The sequence below is a fragment of the Rattus norvegicus genome, chromosome 15, assembly GCF_021556685.1.
Source record: "Rattus norvegicus strain SHRSP/BbbUtx chromosome 15, alternate assembly SHRSP_T2T, whole genome shotgun sequence".
Classification (NCBI taxonomy): Eukaryota; Metazoa; Chordata; class Mammalia; order Rodentia; family Muridae; genus Rattus; species Rattus norvegicus.
Window position 1 is genome coordinate 98,205,151 of NC_141548.1, and position 16,740 is coordinate 98,221,890.

The 16,740-nt window shown below is 38.7% G+C and overlaps 1 protein-coding gene across 1 annotated transcript in view; it reads left to right on the plus strand.

Moving 5' to 3' along the window:
- The window catches only part of Gpc5 (glypican 5), a 1,404,282-nt gene that overhangs the window by 341,058 nt on the left and 1,046,484 nt on the right, over nt 1–16,740 (plus strand).

The window sequence follows — 16,740 nt, forward strand, 5'->3', positions numbered from 1 at the left end:
AATAGAGAGGTGAATGCTAGCAGCAAACCATTGAACTGAGCACGGAGTCCCCATTGGAAGAGTTACAGAAAAGACTGAAGGAGCTGAAGGGGCTTGCAACCCCATAAGAACAACAATGCCAACCAACCAGAGCTCCCAGGAAATTTCACTTTATCTTTAGTGGTCTGGTAGAAAGAAAGACAGTGTGGCTATTCTGTCACATGCCTACTCCATCTGGTGACTCATGGCTTAGCTTCACCACAATGGCAAGTTCACTTAAAGTATCATGTAGTGAATTGTCACTCTGACAAATGCATATGACAGTACACTTTCAATACAGATGTCTGTCATAATGGTTTTTTTTTTAAATTCTAGGTGATCATATTCATTATACTTAGAAGCTATATACTCTTATGTTATGGTTAATTAATACATCTCAGAGATTAGGAGCATTCAAAGAAAATGATTTAGGAGATAAAAATGTAAATTGAAGTATAAAGTATTGGTGATCTGACTAGAATATCTTTCATTATGCTCTTTGAGTCTTGGACTGTATTTTAAATTTTTTATTTTACACGTACTGAGAGCAGTCATAATATGCAATTGAATGGATAAAGTAGTTCTGTCCATATTTTTCTTTCTACATTCTATAATTAATCTCGACTTTGAATTATAACTTTCCTTTGCACATTATTTAAATTGAAGTGAAGTCTTCTGTTGGAAATATTTCTAAGGAATATGAGTAAGAATACCATGATGTCAAATGAAAGATTAAGCATTTAATGCCAGTTTATTTACTGTATTATATTGTGTTAAACCGTGTTATCCAAATGTCCATCTGTAAGCATTCGTAAACATTTGTGTTCAATTTGTGTAAGTCTCCTGTCTCTTCCTTGAGGTTTGTGTGCTAGGAGAAAAAGAGAATGACTTAAAAGATTTCGGATAGAAAATCTCTTTCAAGTCACATAACACAATTTCTTTCTTTTTTTTTTTTCCTTTTTTTTTTTCTTTTTCGGAGCTGGGGACTGAACCCAGGGCCTTGCGCTTGCTAGCTGAGCTAAATCCCCAACCCCCACAATTTCTTTCTTTAGTGTAATCTTTAACACCCGGTGCATCTGAATTTGGAAGGCACATCTTTAGGTAGAGTTTTCCATGAAAGGTGTCTACATTTCCAGAGCAAAGTCATTCTGAGTCTTCAATATACTCTACCCCTTCTTTCCCCATCCTGGTAAGGTCTGCTGTTTACTAACAGGGCCAAATACGGAGACTCCATCTCTGGAGAACAAATTTCACTTTGCCAGTATCTTCCTGAAATAATTATACGAACTTCATTGCCTCAGTAGATGCCTTCGTCTTCCTTCTGGGTATTTGTTTGCCCGTCATGGCTCCGGAGACGTTTCCTGTGGCTGCTCGTGGAATGAGCCAACACGTTCACTGCTCCCAACATCTACTGTTAGTGGACGTGTCTCAGTCGTGATTACTTTGAGGCAATGAAGAAAAAAATCTAAGCATTAAGTCATTTACTTCTCCAAACATTTTTGTCTCTGTGAGAAATTTCATGGGTACCTTATCTTTTTATATGCTCGATTTATATTGTATTTTCAATTATGATTCAACCAGTTATTGAGGTACATTTAGAACAAGATCACTTTTGTCAATGCAAGCACAACAGTAAAAATCTAGGTATCTATGTAATCTAGTTGATTGTTTAGGCTGTGTTTACTGTTTCATCCCTTTCTTGTGAAAGTAAAACTTCATGTGATAAGAAGTGCTATTATTTATAGTTTTACATTTCTAATTCAGGTTTTAGGAGTTTTGTGACATGTTTGTCAAAGCACAGATAGATGTGTAATATTACTGAACTGCGGAACTTATGTAATAGTATTTCTATAAAATACTGAGTCCAGAAAACTGCTATGATATCAATTTTTAAATTTTTTGTCAGAAAACAAAATATAGCAAGATTCGCAGTGGAGAGCTGTACGCAGCCTTTGCATGAAGCATTCGTTTTAGAGACATAACCTTAGTTAAAACAAATAATGCCATTCAATTTTGGGAAAACTAATACCAAGTGAATGTGTGTCCCATTTAGCAGTGAAGACTATTATCCTTCTTATGGTAGGCTATAATACCCATTGCATCCATCCTGGGAAATTATGCCAAACACATCAACACACTGAATTGGTTGCCAGGATTGATTTTATCACTCATTATAAGACTGGAGTGATTATTTTGGCGGCGTTTCGTCTCCTGAAGGCATTTGTTAGGAGGTGACTGATAAGATTATTTATGTGCACAGCTGTGGAGAATCTAGAGACTGATTCTGTATCGTTCGAGTCTGTGAAATTGGGTGCTTGTGAATGTAAGAGAAAAATGGCTGAAATATCTGTAGTGTAAGGAGAGTTACGTCTAAAAAAAAAGTCTATTTTAATTCCGGTAATTTTAAAGAGAGCCTTTGTGCCTTATACTCTAGTAGAACACCGAGGTCAATGGGTCAAGTTCTTGATTGCAGATGAAAATGAGCTACCAATGCAATCTATGTGATCTGCATCCCCGAAGGTCCATCTTATCTACCGCAGTCCTTAGTTACCGCGAGATAAAATTGTTCTCTGGGAGGCGTGCTAGTCCCTACTCTGTTCTCAGTTATCTGTAATTGTAATTGATTGTTCAATGATTTCTCCACTGCCCTCTGGGCAATGAAGTTTAGATGACAGTCCCTTAATTAGCACAGCTTGCATCCCCCCTTGCTATTAAGAGAAAAAAGATCTAGTAACTCTCCCTCGATATACAGGAATTCATGATCTCTACATTAGCCCTTGAAACAGCCAGGAGCTGTTAACTACCCTAGTAAAATTAATAAGCCACATCATCTCTACTTCATCTTTATTTAGTTAATGTTTCCTAATGCTTCTGGCTTGTGGCATAATCCAGTGGGTTTTTATTTTTTTCTCTCTAGTCCTTATGATAAGGTGACCATTTTTTAAGTGATTATGACTGAGTTTTAAAATCCAGTAAAAATAGACCAAATGTTAGCAGTCTTTTAATATTATACTTAATGTAGTTTCATTTCCTATTTCAAGTAGAACTTTTTTCTCAGCAGTTACTGTCTAACTTATTTCCCCTCACTTTTACCTATCACCTAATAGGAAAGCAATTTTTGCTTTCAGTGTTTCTTTCTGATTCTACAGTGCTTAATTATATTAGATATATTATTTACAAAAAGGAGTAGTCTAGCTCTCACATTAGGACCTTCATTAGAAGACAATCAAGTCTCAACTGCTTTGGATGTATTCGTGTAATAACCATTCACTTTCCCTGCATACTGTGCAGAATGCAGTATTCCTGTGATTTGAACACCCATCTGATTTCAATTGCTGTCCACAGTGTATGATGCATATCCAGTGAGGTTTGCAGAACGTTTTTTAACACTTTTAAAAATTGTAAAATTAAAACCTTTTTAAAATTTACAACTTTTTAAAGAAGGTTGCAAATAAAAAAAGATCACACATGTAAATTAACCAGAACAAAAACTGTACAAATCAGTGATCCAGAGTTAGAACAGCCATTTATTTACAGAGGGAGGTTATATGTTTTATGTTTCACCATGGAATATATTTTATGAACATATTCTTCACCAAAAATGAAAAGCCCATGACAGAGTAAGAAGTAGAAAAACAATTGATTTTACATCCTCTTTCACAATTTGTATTCATTACCTCCATTCGGTCTTTCCTCAACCCCAACCTTTCCCCTGTCAATGTTTTTACGTCCTACTGCCACAATGTCATTGGTTGGGAACTAGAGGGTGTTCAAATTGTGATTAGCCAGCTTATTCATCTCAGAAATCTACTACAGAATATGGAAAGTCCACTGTTAAAAAGAGCGATTTCCAACTAAATTATTTTATCCAAGCAAGTATACATACAACTTTGCCAAGTTCCTACTTTCATCTCATGTTTTAGTAGAGTGCACTCCCTAATTTGTGTGTGAAACCTCTAATCTACTGTGCTCCCTATGAAGCCTTTTGTGTTATATATCACATCTTCTTTCTTCTGTTCTAATTTCTTTTAGAGTATAGCCTTTGTATTAATAGGAAGGTTGAAAATGATTAGTATCATTGAGCATATATATATATGTATATATATATATATATGAGTGATTTTTTCTGAAGATAAAAGAACTATGGGTAAATTAAATCCATAAGTCAGTGGTTCTCAAATTTTCTAATTTTATAACTCTTTTAATACTGTTCCTCCTGTTCTGGTGACCCCCAAACCGAAAAACTGTTTTCATTGCGTCTTCATGACTGTAACTTTGCTACTGGTATGAATCATATATAAATATCTATATTTTCCAGTGATCTGATGTGCCCCTTTGAAAGATTGTTTGACTCTCAAAAAGAGTATAACCGGGGCTGGGGATTTAGCTCAGTGGTAGAGCGCTTGCCTAGCAAGCGCAAGGCCCTGGGTTCGGTCCCCAGCCCGGAAAAAAAGAAAAAAGAAAAAAAAAGAGTATGACCCACAGGTTCATAGAAAACCACTTCATAAGTAGGACTGAACACTGGGCTTTGGACTGTGGGAAGTACTGATGTTAGGCTGTTGCTAGTAGGCTCCTAAGTGAAGCTCAACACCTGACAGTGTAGAAGAGGGATGGACCTGAAAATCACCTCCCTGCATCTGTTCTGGGTGCTCCTTTCTGTTTTTTGTTTGTTTGTTTGTTTGCTTGTTTTTTTTGTTTTTTGTTTGTTTGTTTTTGTTTGTTTGTTTTTGACTTAGCAGTAGGGTCATAAGTATCTCATGGGAGTGTACTCCATTGACAGTTTAAGACCAAAGTTTGGAGAGCTAGTCTAATCTCAAATGTGTTGGTTAAACATGTTAGGCAGACATCCTAACATCCTAATGAAGGGATATAGTGTTGGGGTTGTATAAAAATGCACAGCTCGTACAAAGTCTGAATTCTCATGCTGGAAAGATGGCTCAGCGGTTAAATGTAATTGCTATTTCTCAGGGGACACAGGTTCAGTTCCCTGAACCCACATGATATCTCTCAACCCTCTGTAACTCAAGATCTAAAGAATCTAAGATCTTTTTCTGGATTCCAAGGTTTACTAAGTATACATGTATATGTACATGAAAGCAAATGCTTTACAAATACAGTATGAAAAAAAATCTGAAAAATTTACAAAGTCTGATTTTAGAATGCTTTGTAAGGGAATAACTGAGACACACCTGTCCTCAAATGATGGAAATGAAAACTCTGGCTGTGTGCAGATTCATCACATGCCAACCTACATGTTGAGTGTGACAGCATGTATGTAGGTGTAGCTGATGCATGGTACTTATAACAAATATGGAATGAATTTACAGTATTCTCAGCTGTAGACTATCCTGCACAGCAGCCAGCTGTGAGCTGCCTCGTTGTTGGATTATTTCTGGCTACCATTTTATTTTTCTTTAAACTGTAGTCTGCAGGCTAGCCATTCCATTATTAGTGTTCATTGAAAGTACTAAGGGAGATGTTAGTGACTTGCTAGCTTCGTAATCAATTGTCTCCAGTTAAGGGCACGTCATTACTCTCAGAGAGTTGCACTTTGCAAGTTGAAGATATAAACCATAGAACTAAATCCACTAGAGAGCTATTCTTACCTTGCCACTAAAATAAAATGATGACCAGTTTTGGGTCTTGTAAATCACTGTTGGTGGCTGAAGGATGTCTGGTTAACCTTAAGCAGGGTACGTCCTGCAATGGCAGCATCCAGCCCTATGAGATATTTGAAAATCTGAAATTCATTCAGTATGATACTCTTGCCCAATAAGTCCTGGTTGAATCTGGGAGACATATAGTGGGCTTGAGCAACTTCTGGACCGTGTGTCAACCATTAGCTGTACTAATTTTTCAACAAGTGCTTCTAGCTCCTCATATATACTTGGGAGGTTCAGGGCTGGAAGATTTTAGTGTAGACTAAAATGAGAGACAAGAAGGAAAAAATACTTTCCATGACCAATAAACTTAAGATTATTTTAATTGATGGCTCTTGGCTGACAGGAAATAAAAGCTGCAACTGGGGGGCCTTAGGGTGTTCATTACTGGATGAGTTATATCTTGTATCAGAAGAATCCTGTTTAGAAACATCAACATATGTGAAGAGTAGTTTATGAATTAGTAAAAACAGAAATAGGGGTTGAACAGATGCCACAGTAGTTTGTAATGTGTGCTGTTTTTGCAGCAGACTTGAACTGGAGTTCCAGCACTCATATTAAGCAGTTAAAAGCCCTATGTAATTCCCTACTTCAGGGGCTCTAACTCCCTGTCATTTTTGGCCTCCCTTGGCAACTTAGATACATTTATTCCACAAAGATTCATGTGCATACACATAATTTAATATTTTTTCAGTCTAAAAAATTATGGCATATTTATAGGACTAAAAGGTGATTTCTTCCTAAATGCTAAATAGAAGACTATTTCACTAGGGATAGAAATAGAGAAAATATTTTTTAAGAGAGTTCCTCAATAATTTCAGCTTGGGGAAAAGAGTGTAAGTTTTTTACCCATGTGTACTAACTAGCTTTGTGTGTCAACTTGACACAAGCTGGAGTTATTACAGAAAAGGAGCCTCAGTTGTGGAAATGCCTTCATGAGACCCAGCTACAAGGTATTTTCTTAACTAGTGGTCAAGGTGGGAGGACCCAGCCCATTGTGGGTGGTGCCATCCCTGGGCTGGTGGTCTTGGGTTCTATAAGAAAGCAAGTTGAGCAAGGCAGGGGAAGCACGCCACTAAGCAACACTCCTCCACGGCCTCTGCATCCGCTCCTGCTTCCTGACCTGCTTGACTTCCAGTCCTGACTTCCTTTGGTGATGAACAGCAATGTGGAAGTGTAAGCTGAATAAACCCTTTCCTCCCCAGCTTGCTTCTTGGTCATGATGATTGTGCAGGAATAGAAACCCTGACTAAGACACAATGTAATGGATCAGTCTTCTCAAGACAGAGCCAATGTTAAAAAACAAAGACTGTTTCAGAGACAAAAGGAAAAATAATTAGTCCTCCTAAAGAATAGTATGGGAATCATTGGCTGGGCATATTGTTGACTGTGATGCCATTGGCTAGGCATATTGTTAATCATGATGAACTCTCAGTTGACAGGAAATCATGCCCTGAAGCCATGATAAACCTCCATCACAACACCACCCACACCATAGTAATATTACAGTTCTAAGGCTGGCATGCATATTGCTACTTTTCTTCACCCAGAGTTCCCAAAGAAAATCGATATTGTGTACAGAATACCCGGAACACAATACGCTTGAACACCAGCCATCGCCCCGTGTCGACTCCGCTTCTTGCATGCTGACACCATACACTTCGACTGTTTTTAACTTGTTACATGCTTCTATCAGAGGCTGTGAGTAGAGGAGTGTTAGAAAAAGAAGAAGAAGCAAGATAAGAGTTCACCGAAGTATAAAGCTAACGGGCCTTTTCCCATCTAGGGGGCACAGAAGTTGCTCTCTCTGGGAGTCTGGTTTGCATCCCAGTTCCCTGACTTGTGACTTTCAGGTTATGTTATTGAAAACAGCAACAATTGTACAGTGTTCCAGGATGGCAATTCTGCTTTAGTTAGAGCATTTTCACACTCAACCTGCACATTCCCACTGGATTTCTACCCGCAAATTAGTTTCTTTTCAATAAAACAAAAATACTTCTACTCAGACTAGGTCCTATGTTCTCATATTACGGTACATAAATTTATTAGCCAGTGATTTGTTAGCTTTTAAAGTAACATACCAGAAGTCATACCAGAAGTATATTGTCATACGTTTAGATTTTCTCTTCAAATAGGTCCCACTGTAGTCTCATTCAATTTCCCTGCACAACTCATCCATTACATGCACACATGATTGCTAAAGTCCCCAGATCTATTTACTTCTCAGAAGAAATCAGCGAGCTCTTCTAGAAGCTGTTAGAGTTTATAGAATCTGATGGTAAATGATTTCCAGATTAATAAATGCACAATAATAGAATATTGCTCTTTACATATTTTTGTTTGTACAATGTGGGTGGTTTTGTGCTACGTTTTCCTGAAGACTTTATTTTCCGATTACTCTGAAATACTTCTGTTTCTTTGTTTACTTGGGGAGACTCAAGAATACAAATTCTTTTTGTGTTCATATAACCTACTCTCAAAGTTCCACCTTTAATCAATTTTATATGCAATAAGAGCCATAGAAGTTGCGTGCAATAAACGTTTGAGTGATACGTAAGTAATGTAAGTCTCACATTGTGAAGGAGATGGATCTCACATTTGGAAGAGGATCCTCAACCACATTTCCTCCATACAGAACAGAGCTTTAATTAAATAGGAAGCCAGTCATAATTTTGAGAAAGCTACATAGCCACTGTATTCCCCCCGTCTGCAGGAACTAACCCGTGCCTGAATGGGGTATGAAACTATCCATTATTGGTTGCTAGTTGATGCAGTTTTGAGATCTAGGAAGGTATTCTATATAGTAATGCTTATTGCTAGTCACAAAAACAGAAATATAGATGTGGGAGGATATAAGTACATTTATAGGAATTTTATGTAAAGTAAATATGAAAGTATCTTTAATTACATACATGGATGAAATGCTGGTTATTTTATTGTTGTAGGGAAAATCTAGACATTTAAGAGCATCAAGTGAGTAGAACAACAAAAGCTTAGATGAAATATGTTTAACAAATTATTATGCTTTATTTATCGTGATATATTTAAATGCTGAAACTATTGCTAAGTAAAAGCAGCGTAGGCACGGGATTGAATTGGGGTAAGTCTACTGTACACCATGTTTATCAAATTGGAATATGTATTTCTACACAGGAAAGTGATGTGGTGTGGGTGGAAAGACCTGTAGCCTGAGAAGCATGGGTGTACAGTTGTGTTGTTAATTAGGGGCTCCTCAAACACAGAACTGACACATGTCCTCTTTCTTTGAAACATTTTGTTATGTACAGGCACACATACATGTACTCTCACTTGGACATCGATATATAAATACATCGTGCACTATACTGTGGAGAATAAATGCTTTAGTCCATGTCTATAAGCTTAATTAATAAATAACCAAAAGTAAAAATAATCTTTTATACCAAAATGAACACTCTAAAAGAATCAGTGAGTATAATATCCTAGGTGTGTTACTAAGTAAAATTAATAATAACCAACACTGGTTTGGGTGGGGAAGGACAAACTATTCTCGTGGGCTGGTGTTACAGAGCTGGGGTGAGGAATAGGCTGTGCTAGGGTAACTCTCCAGGGAAAACATCTATGGAGAGCTCATATTTGAAATACCATGGGGGTATTTGACTTCTCCAAGTAGAGAGAGCTTCAGGCTTCACATGCCTAGAGGACGAAAGGAAAGCCAATGTGCGAGGGGACAAACTGATAAAAGGATCCAGGATTCTCTGGGATAAGATGCTATAAGGAGTGAAGTCAGCTATTGCCATCCCGGAACTACTTTGTGCATCAGATAGTGTAGCCCCGGAACTACTTGGTGCTTCACTCTACCTATGTCCACAAGTCACTAGGCCTTTCAAGCTGCAGGAGGTGAACACTAAGCTGCTTTTTGTCTGCATCCAAATTCAATTCAGATCACTTCTGACAACACATGTAATGGCTTCTCCCATGTCAATAGCATATCCAGCTCTCCTCGGAGACTAGCCACATTTCCTCCAACTCAGCTCAGCCTGGCACTAATCAGGATGAGAACAGAGTCCACACGTTGAGAGGCCCGCTTCACAGAACGAGTGTTACTTCAGATGCCGTCACAAATTGTAGGTTCCCCACAGCTTGTGTGAGATGTAGCTAACACTTGGAGAGTTTTATAGTCTCATTCTCTGCTTTGGTCAATTGCTAGCTAGAGTGGCTTAAGGAATTCAGAGAAACGCTTTCATGTTTTCAGTCCACTAATAGAAAAGAATCCAGGGATAGCTAAAGGGGAGAACTAGAGAGCGGGAAAATGGCAAAGGGTAATCTGGGAAAAGGGTTAGGCTTCTGCAGCCACGGGCAGACACGTGCTGCTTCTGTACCCTTTCTAGGCACACCCGAGTTCCCAGCACTTTGACATAATCAGAAATTTGGATGTTCTCGAACCCAAAGGCCTTGAGATATTGGTGAAGACTTCATGCAGGCATAACGAATCAGAGATTCCCAGTCATTTATCATCAACTGAGTCAGTTTTCTTACATCTCGTCTCTACTCTCCTGAGCATGAGGAGAAGCCTGAAAGTTCCAAGTTGCTCATTATACCTTGATATTTCAGGTGACCAGCCCTCATGCAGAGCCAACGAGTATCCCCTCACTAAAATACAAGTTCCTATCACTCGGGATCTATCAAGGCACTTAAGATTCTGTTAGAACTTCTATGCAGGAAATTAAAAAGTACTTAGGAGATCTACATTAGGAACTTAGACTGAAGACCAAATATTAGAACCAATATTTTTAAAGCAATCATTTCTTATTTATGCTTGTATTATTATGTTAGAGTACCCGAGAATGGGTAAATTATAAACAAGAAAATTTATTTGCTTACAGTCTTGTGCTATCCAAGGTTAGGTTTCTGTCAAGGAGCTTACTGTACCTTTGTATAAAAGAAGTCCTCACATGACAAAAAGGCAAAAAGAAAGAGGGATGTGCTTGTGGTACTTTCTTTCTTTCCTTTTTTTTTTTTTGTAGTGAACCCAACAGAAGCAACTTAAAGGAAAAGTGGTTCATAATTTTGCTACTCTGTTGGGGAAATTATGGCAGCCACAATATGTAGCTGTGGGGGAAGCAAAGTGCTCAAGCTAGCACGAATGGTTAAAGTCATCTTTGAAACCCATTCCCAGCAACCTGCTTATGCTAACATTCACGTCATAGTTTCCCAGCTTTATAAAAGAGTGCGGGAAGTTGTAGACTACATATTCAGAAGTTGCACATCCAAACTGTAACAATAACCTGTTATAATGGAATTAGTCCCACCCATGGGGGAGAGATCTTAGGGCAGATGCACCACTTAAAACTTCGAAGGTCTTACTGCCATTTCAGTAGCAGTTGGTCCAATTTTTCCACCACTGTAGGGATGTAGGACCAAGTCTTCTCCATCACTGGGCTCCAGCAGCTTGGGGAGGTGGAACCGCAGAGGGTTTGACTGTACTTATCCCAAGCTGCGGGAGGGACAGGTGCTGGGCTGTAGAGGAGCTCCAAGACACCACTCTATGCGGTGGGAAAACACAGTCTGAGGCAAGGGAAAGCCAGAGCTGGCTCCAGGTTCTGGGGCCTGCGAAGAGGCAGTGCCATGGTGTTCATGGGCTTTTGGGTATCCAGGAGTCTCTGAGAGGTGCAGAAGAGCTGAGGATGCAGTTGGGGGGTAAGAGTGTAGGGAGACCTTCTATGGGAGATTAGGCTGTGACTCTTGTTCATGGCTCCCATGCTGGATCTAGATGACAAGAGACCGTTTGTGGTTCCAGTTTATTGTTATGGTGGAAAATGAATGTGTAAAACCATACCCCACTTCTCAGGGTGGGCTTGAGATGAAATATGTTTTCAGGGAGGAATGTCTGGTAAGGGAAGTGTATTGGCAACACTCTATAGGCCTCTAGTTACCTCATTAGCATGAAGAACTCTGTTTTGAGTATACCGGACTGTGGTGGTCATGTCTAATGTCACTTCCTATTGTCTTGGTCTGAAATGTTAGGGATGCCTCATCTACTGTGGAAGGGCTTGGGGTATTGCCCTTATGTGACTGATGGCCACAAATCTCTCTATGGGGTGCTGCAGCTACATGACAGGGGCCTAGCGCAGGGACCAGGTGAAGCTTCTACCATCCTTTCAAGGTCTCTGGGGCTTCAAGACTGTATCTCGACCTTACCAGGGTTCCACTCATGGTCCACAGCCCGATGTACACCATAACAATGGGTCTTCATAAGCTGTATTAGTTATCCTGCTTTCCGTATGATGAGAAAATACCCAGGAAAACCAACTTCAAGGAGGATAAGTTTAATATGGGTCATATTTTTGTAAATATGACCATTTCCAGCCATGGCCTCTTGGGCCCACTGTTTCTGGTCCTGTAGTGACGCAGAACATCATAGAAGTATAATGTGGTAGAAGGAAGTTGCTAGTCTCCTGTCAGGCAGGGAGAGAGGGAGGGAGAGGAGAGTACAAGGGTCTGCAAGGGTGTAGAGGCAAAATTTTATTTCAAAGGCATATGCCAATAACTTACTACATCTAATGGACCCTTCCCTCATGTCTCTCCTGAGTAGCCCACTTACCTTTAAATGGACCAATGAATCAGTCATTGAAATGGTTCAAACATTCATAATCAAATAAGTTCCCAAGGCTCCATCTCTGCCCCTGCAACTGGGACCAAGTTCAACACGAGTCTCGGAAGAATATTTCATATCCTGGACATAAATAAGAGTTAACCAGGCAGGACTGGACTGCTACAACAGGAGGTAAAATGGGAGTCTACCAATGCCGCAGGACAGATTCCTCACATAACATTATCTCCTTTTATGGTCTCATTCATTAGGCCAAAACCAACTATTTACACATCACTGTCTTTTCTACAGGGAGGATTGGTTTTGTTTCAATAGTTCCTGTCTCCAAACCATTTAATTCTTCTAAAATCACTTACTGTACCACTCATTACTGTCCTTATTCCTATTAGCCCTTCCCCCTTTAAAAGGATTATATATGTTTCTGAATGAGTTCAAGTATGACCAAGAAATTTGTAAGGTGGAGAAAATTTTCCAATCATACTCTTATATAGATCAAGTTAAGCAGGTAGAACACAATTAACTTAATTCAAGAAACAAACGGAATCAGTTTGTTTTTTTCATTCGTGAATATGGTCTAGATAGTTACATTTTATCATTCGTAAATATGGTCTAGATAGTTACATTTTATACTTCTTGACATTGTCAAAAATATGGAGAAATATATTTTGTCTCCATGTAGGAGACAGGATTATTCACATGTCTCTGAGAGGGGAATTTGTGTGAGTGCTTCAGTAGTACTTGACCTCTGTCTTACCTACTTTACCTGTAGGAACTTTCCTTCCAATGTAGTAACATGTAAATCAAGTAAGCTTCATTTATAGCTTATATTAGCATGCAGAAGTCATAACAAAAATGCTCCTTAATAGGGATTTTAGAACTTAATTATAGAGAGTATTGTATATTTTTTTTAAAAAAATGGGATGTACTTTTGATTTTTAAGAAGAAAGATGTAGCACTATCGTTAGTGGTCGAAAATACCTCTATGAGAAGAAAGCCGGGGGTATGTACAGGAGGATTCGTTAATTAACCATATTTCAATGGTTCTGTTTCATGTACTTTTACTACTGATACTTGAATGTACTTACAGTCCTTTTCGAAAACAATAAAAAGTATTATAATTAATATAATTAATGGTATCATGCAAATATTAGCACTCATCTTTAAACAAACATATTTGCTTATTTATTTGCTTGAGGGAGGGGGTTCCTGATGCTATCACACATGGGCAGAGGTCAGAGAAGGACTTTAAGAAGTTGGCTCTAGAAGTTGGATCTTTTATTCTAACATGTAAGTTCTAGGAATTGGCCTCAAATAACCTGCCTTGGCAGAAAGTATCTTGACCCATGGAATCATCTGGCACGTCTCATTGATTATTTGTTTTAGAAATATGTATTATATTCCTATAATTATAAAACTATAAAGATGTAGGGTAGTACATGTTTCTATTCCAAGATTCAAGTGTAGATATAGGACAAGTTGTAGTGTTGTGAAGTTCTTGTTTAGATGAAGGCTTCAGAGTTGTGATTTTAATAAGATTCTATTTTGATGTACAGAGTAGCTTCTACATAATAAGTTTTGCATTTCATATGATTGACAACTTTAGCAAGACAGAATTTTAAGTATTGTACATTTCTCAAAAAGAAGCATCGATCACTTTCTCCTTTGATATTTAGTATCACTGATGTAAATTAATTATTTAGCCCATATATGAATCTTCAGCACTCTTCAGGAGATGAAGATATTTTAAAATCTCTACTCTTCCATAAACATATACAAAATAAAATATACAAATATTTTCATAATAGAACTTGCTTGGGAATTTCTATCTGTGGATGCCAATAAACGGGAGAGTAGCTGCAAATAGGTCCAAGATCAATGCTCCCAATTCTTCATACAGCATCTCCAAAATACAAGAAAAACTAAAACAAGAAAAGTTCTCTGCTAATGATTTGAAGCGAAAAAGGCAGACTAAAGAAGGTACAATTTCTATAGATAATTTTTAGTACTTTAATTGAGATATATGTTTGTGTTTTGAACATGACCTTCTCCCTGTCACTTGTTTCTGCAATTTTGATATGTTCTTTGGAAAAAAAAAAAAGGTTCTAGCCTGGCCCAGGCATTCAGATGAAGCCATTTGTAGAATGTAAAAGCTTCAGGACCAGGAAGCTAATTAGGAATTTATTTATTCAGACATGCAAGTCAGCTTCTCTTTGGGACTCTTTCCAAGTAAACACAGAAAGCCTCAAAACGCATCCACAGACAGATCCATTAGCGTGTAGATTGACACAATTCATCATGATTTCTCATGTGTGTCTTCTGGGGACTATTCGTCTGCAAACGCTATTATTATTTGTATTATTTACTTATGGTAAAAAATGTTTTAATGCTATTGCTGGGAAGAGGCTCTGTTTGGGGATTCCTAATTAGCTGCTTCCTGTTCATTTTACTTGCTAATGTGTTGCTTTTCTCTCTGGAAGTTTTCTAACAGCTCAGATGACAAAGCGTTCAGCTTCATGAAGATTCCAATGGCTAAACAAATGTTTAGATTGTATTGAAAAAGAAACCATGGAATAATTTATGGCTCAAAGGTATGGACAGCATAGTGGGTGAAATCAGCAGGAAGTCGTACTAAAATCCTGCTGTCTGGAGTCCTTGTCCTTTGCCCTTAACAAAGCAGAATTAACCTTTCAAAATGTAAGGTGCTTCAGGAAAAATTTACTCCAGAAGAATTTTTGTGGAGGAATGTTAGGTCGCTCTCGGTTGATCATTAACGGACCTGTTTTATGGGTGTGTGTGTGTGTGTGTGTGTGTGTGTGTGCGCGCGCGCGCGTGCGTGCGTGCACACGCACGGCTATGTATATGGTTCTGGGATCCAGGGGAAGAATGGGTAGCAGTAATCCCTCTCATGTTGCTAATTGAAGCACATGTTAATAGACTGAGTGATGATGGGATAGCTCTTTGGCACAAAGTTGTATGACAAAACATTGGCGAGACTTCTGGAAGACATCAGAGTAAACAAGGAATTAGGTGCATATGTGGCCCACACTTTCTTCTATTGACCTGCTGCATAGTCATGCCCTACTTCCAGAGGCATCAGCTCACCACATCTTACTCCAGACACCAGCTCCATAGACCTGCCTTCTGGCAGAAGGGCCATGAAATGCCTCCTGACTAAGCTTCACAAAGATTGCTTTCCTTATCTTCAGATTTGTTCAGACCCAAGCTTTAACATATATCTCATTGCTTCCTGTGGGTCAGGGGAGACTTTGATTTCCTTCTCATTTATTTATTTACATCAATTGCTACCTCCTTCCCAGTCTCCTCCCTCGGAGTATCTGCCCCAAGCCCCTTCTCTTCTCTGAGAGTGTGAGACCCTCTACCCTGGCATATCTCCCCAGTCTGAAGCATCAAATCTGTACAGGCTTAGACATATCTTTTCCCACTGAGGCCAGACACAGGAGCCCTGTTCGGGAGTGGATTGGATTCTATAGCCAGGCAAAAGATTTAGGGACAGCCCCCACTCCAGTTGTTGGGGGACCTGCATGGAAACTGAGCTACACATCTGCTACATACATGCCGAGAGCCTCAGTCCAGCCCGTGTTCGCTGACGCTGGCCTCTGGATGCGAAACCTCCTGTACTTTTCCCAGCTTTTAATCATCCACTCTACCTTATGTCCTTCATTCCGGTTCATCTGAAAGTCTGTCCACAATCTCTTGAGGAAGCATATAGCTATGACATACATTCTTATGTTAATAAGTATATTGTTGACATGTCACAAAGATTCTGATATATGGAGGGCAAGTAAGAGCTAGTTAGAATGGAAAGGGTTAAGGGAGTCATTCGTATTCTGCGAGAAGACACCATTACACAGAAGAAGACAGCCACACTGAAAGGGAAGAATTGTATTGAACGAATATAGTCATGAAGCACCCGGGGCACACTTAAGAGGCTTGAGGGCTGGTTCTAAGCAAAGGAGTAGTATGAAAAATGAAACTAAAAGGTTAAAACTTTAAATTTCCTAATCTACAGTTAACTAACGACAGAAAGGACCGGAAATTTCAGAACATGACCTACATTTTAGACTACATAGCATCATGTGATATTTAGAATGATGTATGTATGTATTTGATATACGTTGGAATCATAGTCTAAAATTGAACCTTTAAGATGTTCAGCCTAAAACTTACATGGGTTCCCATACATGGGTTCTTCCTCTTTGTGCAAGATGATGGTGACTGTAGCCCTCAGTATTAAGGATAGAAAAAGTCTGTAACAGTGTCAGCAACCCAAAGAGCTTCTAATTCTTATTCTTTATCCCAAGTTCAATCTTCTGAATGAAGCATGAAGAGTACAAAGTATGTGTAGGAGTAAAATGTATCCATAAGATATACTTGTTCACAGTCAGGTAGAAAGCATTCATATAGCACGCCATTTTAAGCATATTTTATTGCAATACATGATTTAAACAT